Here is a 9,062-nt window from a genome sequence, read left to right on the forward strand (position 1 = left end):
GCTCGATAACTTAGAAATAAATCAATGTACTCCAGAATCTTTGTATAGGATGAAAGCCAAAAAGGCTGTGATTGTTATAATTTTACCATTTAATGTCGTATCTTTTGTAATATAAGGCGTAGCGTAGACGCTGTTAAATTGTCACCGCGAAGCCCACTATGAAACTGACAATTGCTTCAGCAATTTAAAACGTCTGCGCGGTGCCTAATATCGTATAGTTGACACATCGAGGTGCCATACGTTAGACCTTATATCTATACTAACGTATCCAATGAGTTTTTATCAGAAACATTTTTCTTTCTTCCTTTTCAAAAATTCCTTCTTACCACGTAAGAAAACCTTGAAGAACTTCAAAGTTTTCAACTTCTTGAAGAATTCCATGCTTCAGTAGCTACAGGTTTAGGTTTTGAGTTACGTAAAATTTTTCACGTGACAACTGAAAAACCTGATCGTCTCGATATGTCACCTGTAATCCTAAAAAATGTGCCAACATTTCGTGTCAATAATTTCTAATGCATGCCAAATATATGTACATAATTTTTAACATTTAATACCAAATATGGCTGTGTTAGCTTAATAGGATTTAAGATTTAACGTAGTTATGTAGGACCTGACTAATAAACGTTGTATAAATGATTTGTTGTGTTTACGCGAATGTTAGACATTAAAATAAAACTATTTTGTGGATTTCATCGGATGAACAACATCTTAGTAGATTTTACTTTAGTCCGCCTCGTGGCGACGAAGGCTCCAAAGTCTACGAAACATCTGGAAAAATTATAATTAAAAAAAATGCGAAAAAATCCGCAACATAGGTTTATTTTAACGTTGTATAAATGTTTATCTCGCTTCTTCTGGCGATTTTTAATAAACCAAGACATTGAGTTTCACTTTCGATCTACCATCAGAATAACACCTAAACAACGTTAATTAGTAAGGCGATTAATATAAAATATCTTCCAAATATCTTATTTATATTGTGTGGAAACGAAATATATTCAATATAATATTCACTGCCTCAAGAATTTTTCTACAATATGCGAAGACTACTGGCTGTTTTTCGGCTTTATCTATACTATATAATAAAAAAAAATAATAAACACGTCGAATTGATAACCTCCTCCGTTTTTTGAAGTCGGTTAAAAAGTAGTTTAAATGGAGTGACAGTTGCAACTACTAGATCGATTCTGGAAATTCATTGTTACGTACCTCTTAAATTATTTGCGTAGACGAAGCTGCAAGTAAAGACTAAAATAGTTCCAACAATAATCTCTTTTATTACCCTTTGAGAATATCTATATTGTTAAGGCCATTAGGCCGTATTCCGTCTACGAGGATAAATCCGTCTTTTTGCAATTACGGACGTTCTAGTCAATGGACAAGCTTAATGTCGTATGGGTTAAAGTAAAAAAATCCCCGATTTACCATTGTCGTATATTCTATAGACACGAACGTCCATATAAACTATTAAAAATCTGGAGTTAGAACTATAGTTCGCTGCAGCGCTAAAACATCAATCGTCGTCTAAATACACTTTTTAAACATGCGGTGCTAAAGCGCTTTAAATAGAGTATAAGTAAAATGGCAACCAATACCGGATTGCAGTATACTTCAGTTGAACACAATGTACGGAACACCAGATCTATCGATCTATCCAGATATAGATCTATCCAGATCATTTTGGCATTGCGTTACTAAATGAAACCACATACTAGTCTTCACCTTTGCTCACATTGTGCCAAAACATCCATTAATAACGATTTTCACCAAAAACACTGCTTTTAGTTTTCTGATTTTTTTACATTTTGTAGTTTTGTGTGAATATGGCGTGTGCGCGAGTATATTTCTGGCTGAAAGTGTGGTGTTATTGTTGCGACGAGTTCCCTTAAAGTAGTAACAATGGCGTTAGGGCCCGTAAAATAAAAAATACTTTTTATTAATATTTATTTTGTACGAAACTTATCCCTTTTTTACATCTACGGTTCAAGTTACTTATTGTAAAGTATTATACAAGTAGATAAATGTGGTTTCATTTAGTAACGCAATGTCAAAATGTCCCTGTATATCGATAAACGCCGGTAATTGCCAAAAGACGGATTCGCCCCCGTACACGAAACAGGGCCTCGTAATCCTGTAACTTTTGAAGTTATAGAAAGGTGTTACGAACCTAAATTCAAGCCAAAAATATTGGTGATAAATAGTATTACGTATATTACATATTTCTATGTTAATTTTTTTATTGCATCGGTGGCATAGTCGTATTGCGGTACGATTACCACGTTGTGGTCTCGGTTCGATCTCCGAGTAAAGTTACATTCGGTTTTGGTATCCAGTATCAACCCGGAGTCTGAAACTGTAACCGGTGAATGGCAATTGGACGTAGATACGCAAAAAGGATCCAACCCACATTACAGTTTTAAGATAGTGAAGATTGAAGTTTAAATCGTATTTTTGCTCATTGATATTCTATTTTATATTTTGTTAATAAAAAGTTCAAATTAACATATTTTGACTTATGTTTTACTAATGGAAAATATAGACCTTGTAAACTAGAACTACTTTGGCATACTCGGCTCATTTTCGACCATGCTATGGTTTAGATCCATTTTACGTGTATACGTCCAATTTTGCCTGTTGTAACACATCAGCCTACCCCTAAAAAGGGTAAAAGGCGTGATATTATGTACGTATAATTAGTAAGTACTGATTCTTTGAACGTAGTCAGTAAAAATATAGTCATTTCGATTAAATTTATTATATAAGTAAACAGAACGGCGGAGTTTGCATAGTTTAACGAACTGTAGCTTGTTTGAACTTTAAATAATTCAGTATTTGTAATGTTAAATTCAAATATTCATAATAAAGTGTAAAAGGTTTGTATTGTTTTATTACCTGTCTTCATCTACTGCAGCGATATGGTACATGGGTTCAAATCCCAGCACGAAGAATTTGTCCCTTTTTTAACACAATTTTCTCTAGAACCCCTCCCGGTGGGGAGAGGGGGGGTAGATACAGATTTCCAGTCATAAAATCTATACACATACAAACAATTAGTATTTAGACACGTATAGAAAATACGTAAGTATGCAAATGATATTTCAGTTTTATATACAAATAATTTACCTTTATCACCTTGAGCCAACAGCAAGGCATAGAGGCTATAGACTTGAAAGTCCTGGGTTTGGTCCTAGATCGAGGAATACTTGCACGAATTATTCAAACATATTTTTCCTTGGCTGGCGATATTAAGGCAGCTGACCAGGCCTGGATTTGTAAATAGGCTGCATAGGCCGCGGCTTTGGGCGGCAGCTTCTTAAGTGCGATAGATTTCAGAGGACGCACACTCGATTTAATTAATCATTCGTTTATTTAACTTTATTGCCTTCCATAATACAAACAAATGGAAAATTATTAAGTATTTTAGAAACCTACATACATACATAAACCTACCTACATGGGCCGGCCGAAATAAAGGGGCCTACACTCATAAAAAATATAAATCCGGCACTGCAGCTGACCGGTCCGAAAATTAATACTTTCTTATGCCAATCGTACCAATTTTTAATTATAGTGTAGAAAAGAAAAGAAGGTCCATACTTAAACCATCCTACAAAAAAGAACAGTGTTCTGTTCCGGAAAAGGACTTCCAATTAGGTGCGACCACGAGTAATATAATTGTGAGAATGGAACGTTAGTGTGATGCTTGGAACGGAATGTAAAGTGTGTGAGCGGGATAAAAAGAGAGAAGTGTGAATGATAGACGAATTTTGGAAACGACAGACTAAAGACGTCAGACAGAAAAAATATTAAAATGCAATTAACTTGAAAAGTAAAGTTTTATTTTGTAACAAATCCCACATAATTATAGCAAAACTGTCTTTTTACTTAGAGGTGGGAATGACGTAAGACATTACCATCATAATTACTCAAATAATACTTACGCATTGACTGCCTCGGTTGCGTAGTTGTATTGCGTACTGCCCTGAGGTCCTAGGTTTCGAATCCCGAGTCGGGCAAAGTGATATTTGGGTTTTTCTGCTCAGTATCAACGGAGTCTGGAATATGTGCAGGATACTAGGCCCGCCCTCTATCATATCATGGGACGGAACACCTTCCCAAAAGTAGTTCCCTGGTTGCGCCTCTGCATACCCCTTCGGGGATAAATGTGTTTGTTTGATTTAATACTTACGCCATATTGAACATATCTTTAAAGTATATTTGTGTTTATGTATAACTAGTTTTTGCTCGCGGCTTCGCTCGCGTGAAGAAGTTCTCCGGGATAAAATCCTCGTTATATATTTACCCGGGATATTAAGTAGCCTATACCCTTTCCAGGATCTTAAACTATCTCCATACCAAAATTCATAAAAATCGATGCAGTCGATTTGGAAAGAATCGATAACATACAGACAAAAAAGGGGACTTTATTTTATAATATGTATAGATAATATAATTGTAATTGCAATTTTTTATTTCCAATATCACTCAGTTAAGAACTGTTTACGTTTGTACTGAATTATTCATAGGTGCTGACCGATCGTTCATTCACAGACCTTGCTGACTTCCTAAGCAATTTAGCAATTCAATGAGCTTAGAATTTAAAATCAAAAAGACACTAAAATTACAGACTCCTCAAAGGTTTTGAGTTTGAATTTATCGTAGATATTTACTGACCTGAAAACGTTTTAAAGAAACAAAATATGCAGCTCGTTAAAAATATATGTCAACGTTTTAATATGATGAAATATATGGTAAAAGAAGAAATATTTTTTCTTGTTCGAGATTTATCATATCTTGCAAACGGGAAATAAAAGAAAGGAGGCAAAACCAGGAAAGAACTTAATAATCCAAAATCACCAAAAAACATACAAAACGTATGAAATTTGACAAACAAAAATATTTGATATGTTTGTTATAGTTTTTATTAATATTTCAATTTTAAATCTAATATTTACTTTTAAATGAAACGTTTTTATATTGTAATACAAGAACACTTTAAAAGAATTAATAAAAAGTCTAAATCAAAGAAATAACAGGCTCTCTTACATTAGTTAAATAAATTATCAAAGCACTACATCCATTTTAGTTGCCGCGGTCATTTTCAACCAATTCCAATGAAATTTCACTCGCCATTTGGTTCGGACTCCTTTATTACCACTTCAAAGCCAGAGGGTAACAAAATGTTTTTTTCCACCTAACTGTGGTGATTAAAGGCCCGGACTAAGTCAGGGAACACATAACTGGCACAATTCCAATTCGACTGGTGTCGGCGACAATGTAGCAGTTTTTGTTTTTGATTGTGTTTGAAAATATTTGATTGATTGCGGGAGAAAATGCTGAATTGAGTTAATATAAACGATATAATATTTTGGTACTTCGTAGCGGAGTGAGTGATAAATCTGATCTGTTATCGGATTTGATTCTATAAATACTTATGGATGATGATGAAATTTTATAGAAGTATTTTAAACAATTAATGCTGTGCTGAAAGTTTCATTTAATTTTGACCTTACACGGAAATTTTATGTAATAAATATAGGTACTGAACAGAAAAAATCTTACTCAATCCACAAACTATTTAAAAAATAACTGAATGCGCCAAAGCTATTCTTTAATACTAAAACAGATCGTACCAGGCGCTCATAGCAGCCGAGGCGTTTCAACGTACTTCATTACTTGTTATTAAATTTGTCTGTCCAGGCGCGAATTAGCTGCCGGCTCACTTGACGTTAATAAACATAGAGCAAAACGGATAAACCAGGACACACTGAGCTCTGTAATCAGAGCCAATTCAAAGCAGCGAGGTGGAGGGGATGGACCTCCTTACGTTGGCATAGATTTTCCCCGGCTGAAGTGCGATCATCTTGAAAGTTTTATCTGGGCGATGCTAAAAAGTTTCCCCTGTCGTCCGTGATGCAAATGTAATTGAGGAAATCGACGGTGGATTATAAAATCGGTTTTGAGGTTTATGAGATGAGAAAGGTCTGTTAGTTGTTTCTGAGGGTGGTCTTAATCTTTAAAATCTTTAAGGTTTTTTAGCCCCTTTGTTACAGACGACTTTGTTGTTTGCTGAGCTGTGAGCTTGGTTTTGCGAAAGTACATTTTACTTACATCCTTGTTGTTTTGCATAACTACATTTTCCTACCATTTGGTTTTGAACGTGAACTATACAGCTCAGTATACTGCTTGCTTACAAAAGTGAAGTGAAATTATTTGTTTTGAAGTTAGTCCATAGAAGTTGAGTAAAATAAGTTTTGATCGTCCAACGTGTTCAACGAATCCAGATTTTCACTCGTTTCCATAGCTAATTACATCGCAACTAGATCAATTATAAGCAAACAAACTAATAAACAAACTATATTCAGATATATCAGCGCAGAATTATCGAGCAAGTACCAGGGCTACATAGCCGACGGCTGGTATCGCTAACTTGGTGATAAAGTGCGAATAACTCGGGCGCCTCGCAAACTTCGCCGAGTGACAGACGCGACTATAATCTCTTGAGTTTTAGTTCTTAGCATCCTCATTCCCCAGTCACCACGCTGTGCACAGAATTATCTGGTAATAACCGATGTTTATTTAAGTGTTTTGTGACCTTTTTTGAATGCGGTAACAAAATCTAGACGAATATGAAGAAGTATTTAAGAATGATAATACGAAGTAGACTCTAAAACTACTGAAACCATTGTAGAAAATATTTTACTAATTGAAAGGTCCATTGATTCTTAATAACGGGGAGCATATTATTTGATTCAATTACTTATAATAGGGGAGAGTAGTTAATGTGTATGAAATCGCAAAGCTTTCTAAACATAATATTATTTTCAGTTATCGGTTGAACGGCTCCCGTTAGAAATTTTTACCCAACCGTATGTTGGCTACCTTACACATGGTAAATACGCAACCAAAACCAGCTTATTCCAACCACTTTCAATCTTTCGATGTTTATTAACCATTCAGTAGGGGTGTGAGTCATCATTTTAAGACAACCAATATCTTTGATTGGTATTCGACATTTGGAATTTAGAATATTAAACTTTAAAAGTCAGTCAAAAAGAATGACCAAATCCCAAAACGCCTTTTGTACATTTACATGTGCAAATCTCAACTCTGGTAGCCCGCGCAAATCCCGAGCAATGTTATAAATTTGGAAGTGTTCCAAAGTTCGTATGTACGATTGAAACTACAGAAGTTTCGTGCAGTGGTTGGATGGAAGTAATTTCTTGTATTATGCATTTACTACTAACAACTATTACATTGTAAAAGATTGGATCAGAAATCGACTCTGAGCTACGAATGTTCCAGCAGCCAATTATTTTTTACCTAAATTCGGCAAAGAAGCTACTGAACTAAAGTATTCATAAACACGGATCGAAGAATCATTCAATAGCTACAAACATACACTAATCCAACATCAAGACCTGTAATTTAGATTATGCACTCCTTAATAAGCGCTGCATTCCATCGAGGTCTTGGAGCAAATCTCTTTAATGACAAAATTTCAAAAATTACATCAAAAACCCCACAATTAATTCTACAGAGCTTGAAGACGTTGGCGTCGGCCATACCGAAACATAGCAGTCACATCTGCAATTCAATTCCAAGTTAAATTGGTTCTAGCTTTGTAGTGGCTACATTGAATTATTTGCCAGCTGTTATAAACTGGCCATAAACTGCATTACGCGGGAGATTTATATGTGTAAATAACGTTTTCACAGTTTCTATAGAGACTGAAGAACGGTGCGAAACTGTACCTTGATGACTCAATTTTGAAGGATTATAACTCAAATCAAAGAGAGGTTACTTTTAAATATTTGGTTAGGGAAAAATTTAAATAAAGAGATTGATTTGATGTTCGTAGCTAAAGAATACAACGGAGACCTATGTATTGTCTGTCGGATCTTCCAGGACTCCAACTTTTTGTATCGAAACAAGTTAAATTTTAAAATCTATTTTAAAAATACATAGTAAATTTGATATTTCGTTACTGAACGCAACATCCTTATCTTCTTGAAAATAACACTTTACAATAAGTTTTACTAACCACAGATGTAGGTAAAGCAACAAAAATTAAGTTACTAAGAAAATAAATGTCAGTAAAAAGTAATTTTGATTTTAAGCGCCGTAATTCCACTACTCTAAGAGAATTCGTCGCACCGGCAACATTATACTTTCAGTCATAAAAACATTTACGAACACGCTATATTCGCACTAAATCACAAAATGATAAAAAAATCAGAAAAATGAAACCGGGATTTTAACGAAAATATTCGTCATTCATTGAACATTTTTGGCACAATGTTAATTTGGAATACCAAAAAAATATTAAAAAAAAAAAAAAAACACGTCGAATTGATAACCTCCTCCTTTTTTTTGAAGTCGGTTAAAAAACGATATGATATTTTCCATCATGGGTGTCACTTCAAATTGACTTTTTCGAAACATAGTTCGGAGTCAACTAAGAAAAACATAATTATATTATTTAATTTACCTTATCTATTTATATCTTCTTTCCCTTCATCTTAAACTATAATTATTACTTAGTAATTCAGGTCACAAAAAGGCTTCCCGGGGTAAAGTTAGGATCGCTGTCAACCATAATTTCATTAAGATAAAAGCTAGTTTTATGGAACGCCAGATGCCCTAAGATAAGTATCCAAATAGTTAATGATATTGTAGTTAATGGATTGCTAATAAAAAAAATATATAATATAAAATTTAATTTTGCTAGTGGTAGGACATATTTTATATCCGCCTAAATAACGAACACTGTACACAATATGTTAAAACTCGCAATAATGGCTCACGTAAGTGTGTCGCGTTCCGGGATCAGCCTGTGTATATCCGGTTCCAACAGGCCGGCATAATTGTGTCGACTGCCGAGGGGTAATCATCTCTCGTCAGTCGATATTCTTTTGGACCCCACTCTACTTATCATCAGTTGCAGTAACTTTGCCGTCCACGTATGAAAATAATAAAAATTATTTCATCCAAAGCAAATGGCACTTTATTGCACTCGTATTTAGGTACTACAAAATAAGTTATACCTACGAGGGACAATG

This window comes from Manduca sexta, chromosome 8 (assembly GCF_014839805.1).
Source record: "Manduca sexta isolate Smith_Timp_Sample1 chromosome 8, JHU_Msex_v1.0, whole genome shotgun sequence".
NCBI lineage: Eukaryota > Metazoa > Arthropoda > Insecta > Lepidoptera > Sphingidae > Manduca > Manduca sexta.